Genomic DNA, 16816 nt, shown 5'->3' with positions numbered 1-16816 from the left:
CTATGGACCTGTCCCACATCAGCTTGTGTTGATACTTCTTGAGAAACTGGAGGGTTGGCTGCAGATGTCTGCTCAAAAAACACTACTGAGAAAAGCTTTTCTAGAAAGCATAAGTTAAGGAAATATCCAGAAAGATTTTGTGGGCCTAATAGATTCTATGGAACCAAATTAATCATATGAATATAATGTATTCAAGAAAGATGAGCTGATTCCACTGTGTGTGTTTTGTTTTGTTCTTTTTTTTTTTTTTTTTCCCAAGTGAGGCTTCAGGTGATTATTGCAGGCAAGTGATTGCAAGTCACTGTATAAATAGGTTCTTCCTCTGCTAGCTGGATTCATTCATAATATCGCTGTAGATTAAAAATGAAGCCTCAGTACTAACACTGTCTACAGGGTTATTTGTTCAAAATAAATGGAAACATTTCTACTAGAAATACAAGCAAGCTGCGGCTCTTTGTGGTTTCTGAGTGGCTGGAATGTCCCATCTTGGGGACCAAGTATAGAGTATTGGGTTTACTCGTTTGCAAGCAAAAAGTGATTGCTGTTAAGGAGATCAAGTTTTTACCTAGAAAATGGGACCTAATGACAGAATGGATTTGTGGCCACTATCTAACACCTATGCAGCTCCTCGTGCTCTGTGGTGCAAGATCTTACCTTGCATTATTGAAACAAAACAGAAAGAGGTTTGCAGAAGGAGCCTGCTGAATTCCTGTGGCCGCTACCTGCATTTGCCAGCGGTGCTGGCTGCTGCCTCCCATTACAGGGGGAAGAACCCCTGGAGCCTGCGCCTTTCAGCCTGCGTTTTTCAAGGGAGTTATTGTGCCATGGGGATCAGGAAACTTTCACGATGAATCAGTTCAGTGTTTTACCCTTTCTCCTAGAGCAGGCATGTTCTCCCTCCTTCCCCGATACAAGGCAGGAAGGACGAAACACAGACCCATCCCTCATGGGGAAACATAAACTGGAGCTGCAGAGCACAAGGGAAGCCCAGTGCTGGGACTTGGCTCTCTGCCTGTTGTATGCAAGTCTTAGAGGTGAGAAGTGCTTGCCTGACATTTCAAAAGACTCATTAACCAATGGACAAGGTAATATATATTTATCAAAGACCTTTCCAACACCGCTATTAGAGCGACATCCTAAGCATGCTTCTGTATTACTCAAAGGATGCCAAGGCCCCCGTCAAATGGGATTGCTTCAGCACAAGCTTCTTTTGGTCTTGGGGTGATGACCTCAATTGCAAAGACAGAACCTGTCATCCCTATCTCTGGAGCCATCTAGGGCCTCTCAGCATTTCCCATTTAAAACTCAATAATGCTGAATAAAAGTTGAATAGAAAACAGGCAACTGGAATTGTTAGTTCCTTCTTTAAAAGACCTGCAGGAACAGTGTCACTGCCTGTAGGAGACTGCTGGGGAGTTTGAGAATCATTGTGTTCACAGAGGATTGTTATCATATTGAAGTCTAAATTTGTAGGTCTGTGATGACAAAGTTTTGAAGATAAAAGATTGGCCTGTAGAAATTACATTACAGAGCAGCCATTAAATATTAATCCTCCAGTACCTGAGAGATTTCAGATTAAAATTTATGATTTAGAAACATATCAGTGCTTGCTTCACACAAAAGCACCAATTGTCTTGGTAAATGTAACTATATGAGCAGAGAAAACAACTGGGTTCAGGGACAAGTGCAAATCATTTTCATATAAAAATAGAGGAATTCATAGTGAAGTACCAGGTCTTGATGTGGCCACAGGAGGGCAGCAAGGAAACATTGTCCTCTCCAGCATGGCTGTGCAGAGATGCCCTCGGAGAAGCGCAAGGTTCTGCAACCCGTGTGTGCTCCTGCCTCTCTGCCCAGGGACAGAGGTTCCCAGTGCAGGCAGGGAATAATGGATAGGGCTGGCTGGGCTCTCCTGCTTTGCTGGGAGACATTGGAAGAAATTAAGGCTATGTAAATAGCTGATGTCCGGGCTAAAATTTGCAAACTGGAAAGGAAAAATAAACTCAGGTGAAGCTGTAATAAAAGTGTTCCAACACTTTATGTGAATGAGACAGTGACAAGCCATCACTTTGGGGTGAATGTTTCATTTAATCTCCCAGTTTCCCTCCATATTTTGAAATAAAATTGAAATAAATCTCAGTATTGCTTAGAACTACACTGAGTCAAAGAAAACTAAACTTGCTGCTGCAACTGTCTCATGGAACTTGTGTTGTGAGACTAGCTTATCTTGCTCTTTGCTCGTGTTTATCACCCTTTTCCAAAGTAAAACCAAAGGTCATGAAATGTTTCAGGGCATGAGAGCAAGGAACTGCAAGCAACAACTCTTTGCTGCTCTGTCTGGTTCTGCACCCATGGGCCCTCCCAGGGCAGATGGCCCCATGCAAGCAAGGCATGAGCTGCAGCCCTTCCCCACGAGTGCAGCAGCCCAATGCTCTCCTGCAGTAAGTGACAAACAGGCTCTTCCAGTCAACAACGTTAAGGAGAAATTAAATAGGATAAAAGGGTTTCAAGAAATGACGTGCTGTGGCAGACGGCAATTAGGCGTGCGGGCTGAGTGAAGAGCAGATGTTTAATAGGGCTCCAGTGTAACTGAAATGATGTGCTATATTAATATATTTTTTTCATTTTCTATTGATCTCAAAACCTTCAACCCAGCAAAAAGGAAGGGAGGGAGGAGAGGAGAAAAAAAAAAAAAAAACTATTGCAATTGCCTATTGCAGGCTGAACAATATACCAAGCTTTATCTTAATTGAACATTAGGGGATGCTCATATGGCCAGCTCAGGGCTTTTGCTAGTTCAGCATTCAGGATGGTGTTGCCCAATTACTGTGATTAGCACTATACTTAGGGGAAACACTTCATGCTTTTACAGGGAACCTGGGCACCTGTATGAGAAAGGGTGTGAACTTGCAATTTGTTAGTTACTCTGTTGTAAGTGCCCTTGTACCTGCTTTTAGCCTCCTGATAAAATGCAGTGTAGCTGACCTTTTACTATTTTTTTTTAAACGAACGATAAGATGTCTTTAAATTACTTCACACAAACTGCGAGATTAAAGCACGTATGCAGACAGTCTCTATTACTAGGGGAAAAGACTGCATATCCTAGTTTATACTTCAGTAACTTTATACACACAAGCCTTCCCCGCCCTCACTTCCAGTCTCTGAGTTGAAGCTGCCATGGATACTGGACTACTTGGAAAACCATCGCATCCAGCAGTGCTATTTTCTATTGATGATTTCTGGCTACTCACACCTTGGAGTTCTGCTAGTTTATTGCTTTACTATTTCACAGAATCTCAGAATGGCTGAGGTTGGAAGGGACCTCTAGAGATCATCTAGTCCAACCCCGCTGCTCCAGCAGGGACACCCAGAGCACGTGGCACAGGGTGGCATCCAGGCGGGTTCTGAAGATCTCCAAAGAAGGAGCCTCCACAACCTCGTTAAGAAGTCTGTTAAGACTAAGACTGTTAACGCTAAGCCTGTCACTTAGTCTTTCTTCATAAGATAGATGCTTCAGTATCATAATCATCTTGCTCTCTCTATGCTGGACCCTCTCTAGAACCTCCACGTCCCTCTTGTGCTGGGGAGCCCAGAACTGCCCCCAATACTCCAGGTGCGGCCCCTCCAGAGCTGAGCAGAGGGGCAGGATCCCTCCCTCGCCCACTGGCAATGCTGCTCCTAATGCAGGTCAGGATCCCATGGGCCGTCTTGGCTACAAGGGCACATTGCTGCCTCGTGGTTAATTTGTTGTCACCCAGACTCCCAAATCCTTCTTCGCGGAGCTGCTTTCCAGCAGGTCAACCCCTAATCTGTGCTGGTGCCTGGGGTTATTCCTCCCCAGCTGCAGGACCCTGCCCTTGTCCTTGTTGAACCTCATGAGGTTCCTCTCTGCCCAACTCTCCTGCCTCTCCAGGTCCCTCTGAATGGCAGCACAGCACTCTGGAGTGTCGGCCACTCCACTCAGTTTTGTATCATCTGCAAACTTGCTAAGGGTGCACTCCGAACCTTCATCCAAGTCATTATTTTCTGCAGTCAGATTTAATCCAAACCCAGAAATCCAGTTTGTCACATTATAATTCTTCCTTTGGAAGTGATCTGTGACTACAGCACTAGAAAAATACATATACTGGCTGCAGTGCTATTTAAAAGTCTATTTAAAAGTATTCTTCACAGTCCAAGTTTTTTTTGTTTTGTTTTTTTCCCTCTCTGAGTGGAATGGAAATGCTGTGATACCGCACACGTCCTATGCCCAGACTCAAAAAAATCAAAACATATTTTCTTTCTAACTTCACTCTTTTTTGACTTTTGGGGATGTTCTAATGTTGGGTAGCTCTACCCCAGATTTGTTTTCAGATTGCAGGCTTCTCCAGATAGAGCTTGGAGCCTGGTATAATGAATCTTTGCTGCCAGATATGTTGATTGAAGCCTCGGAGTTTTTGTTTACCATGTGATTTCCTTATCAAAATACCAAAGATCACGTTTTTCTCAGTTCTTCCGTAAGATATGCACAAAGTAATGGATGAGTGTCACTTTGCATAGCTGATTGCTATCAAGCGCTGCAAATGAACACACAGCAGGCAGCTGCATAATACCCAGCTTTGCAGAGAGACTTGCCATGCATCATTGCCTGCGTGAGCAGGAGTTAACATGTTTCTGACACAGGTTTCATGTGACAGTGACAGCAACTCTCCCAGGATCTGGAAGGACACCTTCTCTGCCATGAACCCCAAGATAACATGGACACTTGCTTTTTTTGGTAGACACTACTGAAACTCCTGGAACCAACTGAGGAGCCAAGTACGGGCAATGTAGGTTTTGGCTGAGAAAAGGGAGATCGTAAGGGAGGGAGCATTTGTTTTCTTTGCCCTATTCATCAAATGTTCTAAGGAAAGTTGCCAGCTTGATGCTAATTATATAGCATTCATCTGCCACCAGGGCCAAAAGAGACTGAAAGAAAGACTTTATAGTGTCAAGCAGTTTTTTTTTTTTTTTTTTTGCCTAACAAAATTTGTCTTTGGAAATACTTCTAATATCTCAGAAACTAAAGCTTTTCAAGTAGCAAGCCTAATAATATATCTGTCTTTTGCCAGACTGAGCACAACTTAACAAATGAAATGATTAAGCTCAAAATTCCCAATAATTATAACCAATCAAGATGCTCCTTCAATTCTAAAGTTTTGTGCTTCTTTCTGTACGTTTACAATTTTCCCCTTGTTCTCTCTCCAGATTTCAAACCTTTAAACATTGTAGTGACCAATATTTTATTGGTGATATGTACCATAAATATAGTATTATATATATAATATATACCACATGTGGCAATATATATGGTATATACCTATATATAATAACCAGCAAGGTGATTTATTTTCAGGTGTGAAGAGTAGGACATTTGTCCTTTTCAACTCTACTTTGCACTTTGAGGTCTTCCCAATCACAGTCCTATATTTTATTAAACTCTGCAATACTTTATGAATTAAATCTTTTTTTTTTAATGGCTTTTTTTTTGTATTCTCATATGAAAACTATGTCCTGATATACTTATCTATTAAACTTCCTTTGTTGATGGCATGGAATTTGACTCAGACTTGGGTAATTCAGGTTTATAGCAGTCTAGTTGTCAGGAAAGCACTTGAAGCTGTTACACTTAGAGTATATAAGAACATGCTCCTGTCAGTGGTGGGTCTACTGTCTTCCTTTCTATTTACAGCCTTTCTTGCAATTCCAGTGTTGCATAAATCCCTTCCAGGTGTCTTCCATATCTTCAGATCCTTCTAGCTCTGCTGGAACTCTTCTACTGCTCCTGTCGACCATTTGAGATATATTCTTTAATTTCTCTTCACATCTAATAGCATGCAGTGTTCAATAACGTCTTGGGGTCCAAAACACTTGAAAGAGATCCTCTCTATGCAGTTAACAGTTGCAGCTGTTTCGGCTTCAATGAGCATGAATTTCTTCAGCATGTCATGCTGAAAATCCCTGCTTCCTGGATCTCCTTTTTTTAGTTACGGTTCCCAGCGCCGTAGTTATCACCTTCATTAATTTTCCTTCTCCATCTCAGTATTGGAAAAGTCTCTTTAGGAGCTCCTGAGGGAACCAAAAGTTGTAAGATTCTTTAGTCCCCAGGTCATGTCACAGCGGGTACATACTCCACAGGCTCAGATCTGGTTCCTCCTCCCTCCACCTACAGAGGTTCACTGAGCCAATGAGAATAGTCCCCAGGAGGGGTTTCTTTTTTTCCCTCTAACTCCTTCACTGAGTTACATTGCTCTGTAAAAGCAAGGAGCATATCGAGGCTTTCCGTGAACATAGGTACACCTGTTGCTTTAATGCTTGGAGATCTGGGGTGAAAACCACTTTATGGACATTGTCATCTCAATGCATGTGCAGAGCGGGTGCGCAGTTTGTAGAGAAGGTACAGAGAAGGTAAGGACAGGCAGAAGCAGGCAGGGACCAGAGTTATTTAATTCCATTTCTGCAGTCTTCATTGTGCCTAAACGAAGCTTCATCTTTGGCAACAGCTTCCTCCTCCAAAATGCTCAAAAAGCTCCCGTGTGACATGGTGCTCTTTGCAGCAGAAGTGTAGAGCTCGGCAGTTGCTTGCCTTGCTCTGTATGGGCTTGGGAGTGATGGAGTGAGTCATCAGCTGGGAGCTTAAAATTACGATGTGTGCCATGCTTTTGAAAAGCTGAAGAAATTAATATAACAAACAGATACAGCTCACTCAGTGGTAATGAAGAGGTATTGTACACACCAGGCTGAAGGTACACATCTGTTGCTGAAGGTATACATTTAGCAACTATTACCATTTCAATGTACGGAGATTAAGTACACGTTAGAAAATAAGCGTGAGGGAAATTATGCCATAATTTCTCCAGGATTGCACCACGAGAGAAAAGAAGCAGCAAGGAAGAATGTTAAAGAAGCAAAAGGCTATTGCTGCTTTTCATAATTGGTCTACTTGATACTTTCAGCTCTCTTGTGAAGAAAATGCTGAAAAAGTACATGCAGTATGCTGGTAGGAGAGTCGGGTTCAGCATCTGCATATGAAGGGACTGGTTCTAACAAGCCTTAATGGAGATCCTCCCAAGTGAGCTTCCAAAGTCCGAACTTTCCAGCATAACTTTCCTACATAAATGTCACCGATGGTCATGTTTTCTTGAAAATCACACTCAGGTAAAGGTTGGTAATTCATTTGTAATAAATGCCCAAGGACTGCACGAAACTAATATTTAGCACACATTATCCTCTTACCATGCACCTTTACAAGCAAACGTTATTTTCTTTCCCTGAAAAACACCTTTACTGATAAAGTAAGATTATTTTGTTTGTTTGGTGCCTTTTGGAAGTGCTATACGTAATATTTCTGAAAGAAGAATGTTAGCAAATACATTTTTTTCCATTACCGATACTGGGTTAAAGCCCAGTTTCTCCGAGACAGTGCCAGATCTTCAGTATCCAGATGGGCCAAGCCAGACTATTTTTTATTTTTAACTTGAAATTTAGCACTGCTGAGCTTTCTAGCACTAACTACAAAGCCTTTGAAGTAGACCACTGATCTAAGGAAGTGCTACAAAGTCATCAGTTGTGCAGCATAGCCCACACTGTCCCAGTACCATCTAATGTAGGAGGCCAAGTGGGACACTCTGGAGCTCAAGATGTACTTTAGTCATTTTTTTGCTGTATTCATTGAAAATATTCTTGCCCTGCAGGAAGATACTCTAAAGTTCTCCATGTCTTCAACATGGTTGTCCCAACTGCTGTCCCTTGACTGGCAGCTTATGGCCCTGTGTGGATTTTTTTTTTTTTTTTTGGGAACAGAAAGGCCGGATCCTGTCATCGCATGTCTTGGCCTTTATTTCTTATATGAACTGTGGATGTCGAGATACAGTGAACTGTAACACCGAACTAGGCATAATCTTGGAATCATAGCCATGTCTTTGCTTATATAAACAGTACAAAAAACACTATTCAATACCCCTAAACTTGCTTAACATTATCCTGAGTTCTCTTTCCTTGCGTGGCAGGTTGTACCAGAATATCCCCAAGCAGAATTTGATTTGTCATTTTGTTTTCATTCAGAAAGATGGGTGGGTGAGGAGGAGGGATGTTGATTTTTTTGCTGCATTAAAGCCAGTAAAGAAAAGAAGGCAGCTGAAACCTAAGGAAATTGTACTACTAATCATATTTTCATAAGCAGTCCTCTGTAGCATTGCAGTCACAGAGTATGTTTATAATTTGGTTTATATGAGCAACAGTTTAAGTTGAGGAAAATTGGTTTTCTTTTCAAAATGTCATGTTTCTCATTTTCTCTCAGAATCTTGGTCTGTTTCAAGCTCTTATCAGCCTTTAAATCATTCAGAAACACACTCTGTAATTAAAATGCCGTAAATCCTCATGAATCAATTTAGTTTCTGATTTGCTGTAAAACACATTTAAATAAAGTTGAAAGCTTTCTAAAATATGAGCTGATAAACATAAGTGCAAAGGAAAGACAAACCCGCTCTAGAATAGCTGGATTTTGATGGACTTAACATTGAGACATGAAACATGAGTTCCTCTGAACAGAAGGGAAGTGGTTCTGGGTTCCCCAGAACGGGAGCAAGTTAGCTTTCTCTTCAGATGAAAGTGCTCTGACTTTTTTGTGTGTGTTTGTTTATTACTGTGTTGTTCTGGGTTTCTAAGAACATTCTGCAATGTGGTGGTTTTGCTGTGTTAAATCCCAGTTTCCATTTGTCTCCAGACATTGCTCCTGTTACTCCTTACTTGCATCATCTGGGCACTGCAGCACCTGAATGGAGCTGGTCTCACCTAGCTGGGAAATCCTACATCCATAATATATGGTTGGCAGTCAGTCCTCCTCCTTGAAGAAGTCACGTACACTAACCCACTGTAGAAAACTCTTCTCTGCTGTTTTGGGAGTAGGCAGACTCTGGATGCTGCATTCCTGACTTTCAGTGCAGTAATAGGTTTGTAAAATGCTGCCAACTCATTGTAGTCTGCTTGTGACTATGCTTGTAGAGGAAGCCCATTAGATTTAAAGCACCTTTGAGGCTCATTTTTATAGAATTTAATCCTCTCTATAACACCCACAGTATCAAAGCACTTCCCTGTCCCCACAAACTATCCTCATGACGCTCTTCTGGGCAACTGCTCGTGACGTGGCCAATTTAACACTGCCTCCTTATAGTCCTGGATTTTTATTCCATAATTCAGTCAGTGTTTGGATCTTGTAGCTGACTCAAATTCTGCCCTCTTCAAGACATAAAGAAGTTGCAAGATTGGCTTCTCAGCCTCACACGAGTCTCACACTATTCTGCTTGCTTTCTTTTCTGTAGCTCTCATACGTTCAATTTCTGCATTTTCCTACTCCTCCAGTGTGTGTAATGCAGTTAGTATCTTCTGTGAGGCTAACCCAAAAACTTTTAAAATCATGAAACGCTTCAGACCCAGTTATTGTCAGGGAAAAAGAAAGAAAAAGCTACTCTGTCTTCCTCTTTACTGGCACTTACTGCTTTCAGATGCGGAGGGAAACTTTGCTAGTGGCATTTTTAAATGTCTCAGGTTTTGAGTGTCCCGTTGGCACTGGATGTACTGCCTTTGCTTCACTTTACTGATGGCGTGTCTCTCAGAACCATGGTGTTGAACAGAGATCTGGCTCATTCCCCGTTAAAGCATTTTTGAATAAGGGACCTGAAAAAAGAAGTTGGTTTCAACTTTACTTTGGAGTACAGGAAAAATGTTTGAATGGTCAAGATAGTGTAAGAATAGTCAGGTTAATGTAAGATAGAGAAACCCTGGGTCCTCATAAGTCATCAACTTCCTAATTTCCTCTGGATCTTGGAAGAAATTGTTTTGACTTCTGTGTGAAGTAGGCATTGAATTTGCTTATGGGTTGGACCTTTCTTGGTACCTCATTTTGCTGCTTGTGAACAAGGGCTGGTGCCTGTTTGGCTTCAGGTGGCAGAGCTGGGACAAACTCAGTGAGGACTCCGAGTTGCTCTGTTGGGATGGTAAGAGATACTGTTCTGTCACACTGCAAAGATGTTAAATAGTTTGGACATTTTTCTCCATCAGGAATAGAAACAAATTACTGATTAATACAAGAGTCTATTTCCAAACTGTTGCACAGTCTGGTGACATTTGGTCTGGGGTTTGGACTTGCCCCGTTCCTAATTATAAGAATGTGATAAAACTATGGCTTATGAAAAACCGTGGAGTCAAAAATCTGTTGATTCATAGGATAAAAATTCTGTGTTTCACCATGCTAGCCATACTGGTTAACAATCCCTTCCTTAGACCTACTTTATGTATCATGAAAATGTGTGGGTTTATAAGTGTTACAGAAATCTGTGCTAAGGCTTATACAATTATTGGTAATGGTATTCAGATTTATTCAACTTGAGTAGCTGCCTTCAGACCTTCGTAAGTGATAGAATAAGGGACAATAAATTAAAATTAAATCAAAAAGAAATGAAATGGAAAACAACTGACCCTTGGGCCCCAAGAACATCTTTACTTCATGCAATTCTAGTTGTAGAAACAGATACGCTTACAGGCTTGCTGTATAAGAAGCAAAAAACAAAGATGCCACCCTAGAGGGAAACAAAGCATTAATATTTCAGAAAGGAGATTTCTACAAAAAGATATTGGGCCTTCTTTGTTCAGACTTTTCATGTCTTTTGTCTGGGTGGGTAAAGCCAATAATTAAACCTCATGAATAGATTTATTTCCTTTTCTCAAAATTTACCTGCAAGAAAATGTGCTGAGGGGACTGTTGAGGATAGGAACTATTGATGCAACACTTTGTAGGGGGAAAAAAAAGAAAAATGGAATTTTCCTGGAAAGGCAGGAAGACCGGGATCCTTATATGTTACTATTAAGCACTGATAAAGCCCTGTTCTCCTGGGTTACAGGAATTTGACAGACTCTGCATATAGATTTCCCTTTTCCTGTCAGCATTGGGTTGGATGAAAGCCCAATGGTGCATTCTGTTAAGGAGCTTATTCATTCAATTAAGTTTAATTGTCAGCAGTTTTGATACTTCAAACTAAAATGAAACCTGGCTCTCTTTCCGAGGCTTAGATACACCTGAAGCCTAGGAACACTATGACGGGTATTAAAATTAGAATCTCGTATTGCTAGAATACCAGTTGCAAGGACAAATTTGGAATAAGCAGGTTCTTTCCTTCTACTGAGCAGCAGACCTTAAACATAGCCCATTTAGTCTTTTAAGCAGTAGTTTCTCAAATATTGGCTTGTAGGGGGAGTGTCTCCCCTGCTTGCGTTGTCAGTGTGTTTATTTCACAACTCTATGCATTTTAGAACATTTTTTTGAAATAGATACTTGTATCATAGTTCATATTTATATTCAGCTGAAATGCACGGAATATTGCAGATGCCTCCAGACTTTCAGATGTGATGCTGTAACAAACCTTTTATTTATTATTTCCCTCAATTTGATAATAGAAATAGAAATCCTCTATATTTGTTGTTGCTTCCTCTGACACTTAGTGCTCCCCTGCTCTCGGACTCGAGGATTTCTGTGCTTCATTTCCCTTTCATTTTAAGAAGAGATCATAGTAAATCAGCCTCTGTGGTCCTCCAGTGCCAGCTCTTGCCTTAGAGATCCTGGTGCTTGTGTAAATTTCTCAGCTGGCCACAGTGAAGATTTTGTTTATACAGAAGGCACAATGAAGTGGAGGTTAATGTTGCCTTTCCTTCCATAGCAGAGACCTCTGTGACAGACCACCAAAGCAGGTCTTTTAATGATAATATCTGTGTGGGGAGTAGGGAACTAGTTGTCTGGTTTGGCCTGTACCTTAGAGCAGTTATGAGCAGGACTGAATGCTGTGCAGGTTAGTAGTGGGTAGTAGACACCTGCATCAAAGTCCACTCCTACATGAGAGCCTCAACTAGGCTGCAAAAGAGAAGGGTCTGCTGTGGAGTATTTGCAAGTCTTGTGGCTGGGAAACTCTCCTAAAAGGAGGTTTGAGCCTGAATATCCATGTTTTTGGAGAGTCCTTTAACCGGGATGTGAGACCAAGAGTTGTGTACTGCTTCCCCAGCACTTTGTGAGTGGTAATAAAATCCTTTTACAGATCTACTACTTTGCTTCCCATTATCCTTCACCTTAAAGTGCCCCAAATCAAATCAAAACAATACATTTTGTTTAACTCAAGCTGTGGTTTCATTTACTCATGCATATTTTTTCTTTTAGAACACTGTTTCCAGATGATCTGAATGGATTCTTTCCTTCTTCCAGACATCTGTTGTTATAGTAACTTTGCTTGCACATTAGTGATCATTTATTTGTGCTGTAATCAACATCAGCAGAAGTACTTTCAGGAACAGGAGCTTAGTGCCCAGTGCAGGTCATGGTTCTATGATATGAAGAGCAATTTGCAGAAGCAGGGCAGCCACAGCTAATCACATTTTGAAAATCGCACAAAATGTGGCATTACTTAATCATGTGCTGTGGTAAACAGTGAACCCTCTGTCCTTTTTTAGAAACCAAATTGCAAGAAAAAGACAATTTAATCAGAGCTTTACCTGCCCATTATAGTTCTGCTGGCTCATTAGGTAGAGTAATTAAATACCAAGCAGAAATAATTATTATAATTATAGGACATTTGCAAGTTCATTTGCCTTCATGAAATATGAGTTACATAAACTAATTCCTTTCGTAAGGTCCACTCACAATAGCAATGAATGTCTAAACAGATATGCTCTTTACCTCCTTATATTTTGCAACATTATTGGGCCAACCTTTCGGTAGCCATTAAGAAGTCAGTAATTACCAACTATTATGATACCAGGATAGCCAAATGGCCTCTGTGCAGCTAGAAAATAGGGAATTACCATAGTAATTGTGCTCATTCGTTTCGTTCCCGATTCTGGAATGATGACAGGAAAAATAATCGGACAGTGTGTAGTATACTATAGGATAGGGAAATAGTTTAGTATTTGCTCTGTGACTCTGCTCGCTATTAGAAAATGTTTAGCTTTTGATGGGAAGAGCTAATGTTTGTACTACTAGTCTGTATATTCCTGGATTTGGGGTCCAGGATTCCTTTCTCATGGTGCTGAGCTAATCCGACAACCAAGTCCCGCACTCCCCGTTCATCCTTCTTGGGAGCGCTGTGCTCTTGTCTCTCCAGGTAAGTTGTGTTCACTCAAGAGCCTTTGCCAGCCTGTCTGAGGCAATCCAAATTGATCCAAATTCAGAGAGCAACAGGCTAAATACACTTAAGTATTTCTAGTGAAGTATTCTTTCGTAGAGAAAGTGTTAAGAGAAGTGCATGATCTTAGGCTGAAATGCAGAGGAGTTTCCAGGATGTGTTCATGAGTGTGCTCTTCTGCAGTGAAGTGTAAGATTGCTTTGTCATATGTATAGAAAAAAAAAACAAATTTTGCCAAAAACGCCTACTAAATGTGGACACTTAACTACATACCTCTGAATCTGGACACCCATTATACATTTCTACCTTCCTACACCAGCCTTCCTATCTCTTTTCTTTGTGTCCTCTCGTGATCACAACTCAAATGAGCAGTGGCCACCCAGCTGAGCTGCTCCAGCCATGTTCTGCACCAACTGCGCTTTCAAATGGAAATGAGTACAGACTGGCCTATGAATTCAGACTTCTTGAAAGGTTTCCAGGATTACATTCTTTCAGATTATTTGGTCACAGAAGATGAAAAAGGAAAGTCGCAGTAAAAGTTTGCCTGGGTTTCCAGGGAAGCACCAAATAAAGAGCACTGAATAATGCCAACAAGGGGCTAAGACTTCTATTAATTAGTTTGTTGACTTGGCTCCCAGAGAAGCTCCCACTCACATTATTCTGAAAAGGAGGCTCAGGTGGCTTTTTTATTTGCCTATTTAAACACCTTCCCCACCTTATCCTGAGTCCTGGTGGGTCTGTGTGTATGTCAGGCTAACTGTGCTACCATTATTCCCTTGAATGTGTGAGTTTATTCAGTCCTCTATGGGATTATCAGGCAGGGAAGAAGATAACAAAAAGATCTATCTCATCCAGGTAGGCAAATAGGAACACTTAAAATGAGTTCAGCATCTCCACAGAAGTATTAACTCTGGCAGAATTTATCCCTGTTCCTAGCATAATGAAAAAAAGGAATTAGAAGGCATCAATGAGAAAGCAAATTAATGCAACAAGCTACTGTTAATGTGCAAGCTCAGCTGCCTTATTTTTTTGTCTTCCGATTCAATTTCAAATAGATGTAATTAATTATTTTATTTAGTCTCTGTTCTCCCTCTAGTCTACAGCAAGCAGACCAACACTTAGTGGTCTCAAAGCTCATGCCAATATAAAACAAAAAGATATATATATACGGATTGCTGTCAAACAATTTTAAGGCATCCTTGGTATGGCCAGGCTTGTAATTAAGCTGTAATTGGAAAGAAATTAATTGATATAAGTAGGTTATTAGCATCACCATTGATCAGCTATAATCAGAATCAGTTTCTACATGAAATATTGATTGCCACTTCTTCTTTCTAAATTTAATTATAATTGTAGCATGCATTGCCTGTACATGGCTGGGCCTATTATTGCTCTAAATATCCAACTGAAGAAAGAGATGAAATCCTGTACAAACTTTAAAATGCCTAGAATAGGAAGTGTGACATCCTTGCTTTCATTTGTTGCTTGATTAAAATAGGATATGAAGGAATATTTTCTGTTTCCTGGATTACAGTTATCATATTTGTATGAGGAGAACAGTCTCTGGACTGCAAGGCAAATTTATAAATGGGCCAAAAGAGGTCTGCAGTCTCTCAGGTCATACCTGGCAATGTGTCCACAAAAGCTGACCCTGATGTAGAATAGCTAACTTGGCAAGACAGATGGGCAATTGAAAATACACAATTTAACTTCTTATATATTTGACCATAGGACTGATACAGCATCTGGCATGGTAGGACTTCAGTCCCTGGGGCTATGAAATGCTGTAAGAGCAAAATCTCTGTCTGCATCTGATATTGCTCATGCAGTTAAAACCAGTACAGGGCATTTTGGCAGGTGTGGTACTTGAAAATCTGGCCACGTAAGTCACCGGAATATTTATGGCATGAGAAAAATAAAGATCTCATTGAGATGATTCATCATTTCTAAGAACCTACCAGGAATTATAATGTAAATAGAAAATTACTGTAGGTGATTGTAATGGTTAATTAGTCAGCTTACCCAGGTACACCTTTTTCTATAATTATTCGTTTGAAATCTGCTTTTTTCGTTTTACAGTGTTAGGATTTGCTTTACCTTCCCCACCTTTATAGATTCATTGCAGAGCAGTGAGAATGGGTGGGAGCTGGGTAGTTTGACTGTGGGCACTTCTGCACCTTCGATGCCACTTGGCCAAAGGTTGAATTGGTCTCCTTCATCTGAGCCATGAAGCTCATGTCCTGCAGGGGGCAAGTTGGGACTAAATATCTGCATTTAGAGCAGCTCATGTCATCCTCAGATTAATTAGTAGTCACATGAGAAATGAATTTTTGAGTCCTTTATGTCAAGTATTGTTTTTCCAAGCCAAAGATGAAATGAGGTCATGATGCAAGGTGAGAAAACCCATGCAGATACCATGAGCTCTGCCTGCTCCACACATTAGCAGTGTCGCTCCCCAGCTCAGGCTCCTCTGTTCTCTTATTTAATTTGTTAATCATTCAAAATATTTGTATTTTCTGCAGTAATGCTTTTATGTGCTCAGTAGTGGGCACACTGGAATGTTGCAGGCATTGGGTCATCTTCTCCTTAGGACATTGGGTACTATCCATCCAGGATGGATTGAGCTCTGCACACGCAGACCAAATGTAGGTTGTCTGAGGAGGGTTTCCAGAGCAGTTTGTTCACCCTCTTCAGCAAATTTAGAAAGAAATGTGAACCTAATGCGTTCAGCTCTGCAAGTTGCCATGGTTGCAACAGAGACGTTCTAAATGTGGGAGATTATATAATCAGCTAGAATGACTATTTATACAAAGAGTTTAATTTAAACAAAAAGAGAGAAAAGCAAACCTGCTGCACAATGCATGACTTTGTCACTTCTGCTCCTGCACAGCAAAGCTGGTGTAGCACCCATGGTGCTAAATCACAGTACTTGCACGTCTGCTCCTTGCAAGGTATTTGTGATGCGCACTAAATCCAAAATAAAATAAAGAGGCATTAAGTAAAAAGTAACTGACCTGATCCAGGCAGGAAGGATGGAGGCTATTTTATTATATCCGAATCAGTATCTTTTTTTTTTTTTTTTTTTTAATGGGGGATACACAAACGATTCTCTAAGTTTTGTTGTTTTTTTTTTTTTACAGTCCTATAGACTTTAAAACCCACTAGTGTGGAGCTCCTTTTTTATAAGGATCATGCAATGAAATGCAATCACAGGGGCTAATTTATCCTCCTTTAGGAGGAATTAGCAGAGCTCTGGCCCACATGATATTACCTATATATAGCAATTTAATTCTTTCCGTATAATCTCCCAAACACCTTCCAGAAAGGAAGGTCTATGTCAAAAGAAAAAGGAAGAAAAATCACTGGTGTTGCACTGGGCGCTCAGGAAACTCGGCATGGAGCAGGAGTATTACAGCTGGTTTATGGTAATTTTTATGGCAATCTGATGGGAGGAGACACCCTGTGCTTGAACATAGACAGATGGGCAGGCCCCGCTTTCAATCCGGTTTTGTCTCTCTGCTAAGCCAGGCTCTGAGCAATGCAGACTTCTCCAAGCCTTTTCACCACTTGACGTGGGGGCCTCTTCCTACCCTGGTTCTTCCTCTAGGTTGAGTCAAAGCACTGGTTCTCCTCCT

This window comes from Tinamus guttatus, unplaced genomic scaffold, assembly GCF_059628265.1.
Source record: "Tinamus guttatus ecotype Peru unplaced genomic scaffold, ASM5962826v1 Tinamus_guttatus_pri_ptg001150l, whole genome shotgun sequence".
NCBI lineage: Eukaryota > Metazoa > Chordata > Aves > Tinamiformes > Tinamidae > Tinamus > Tinamus guttatus.
The sequence above is the reverse complement of the archived record's forward strand: the minus strand, read 5'-3'. Positions refer to the sequence as shown.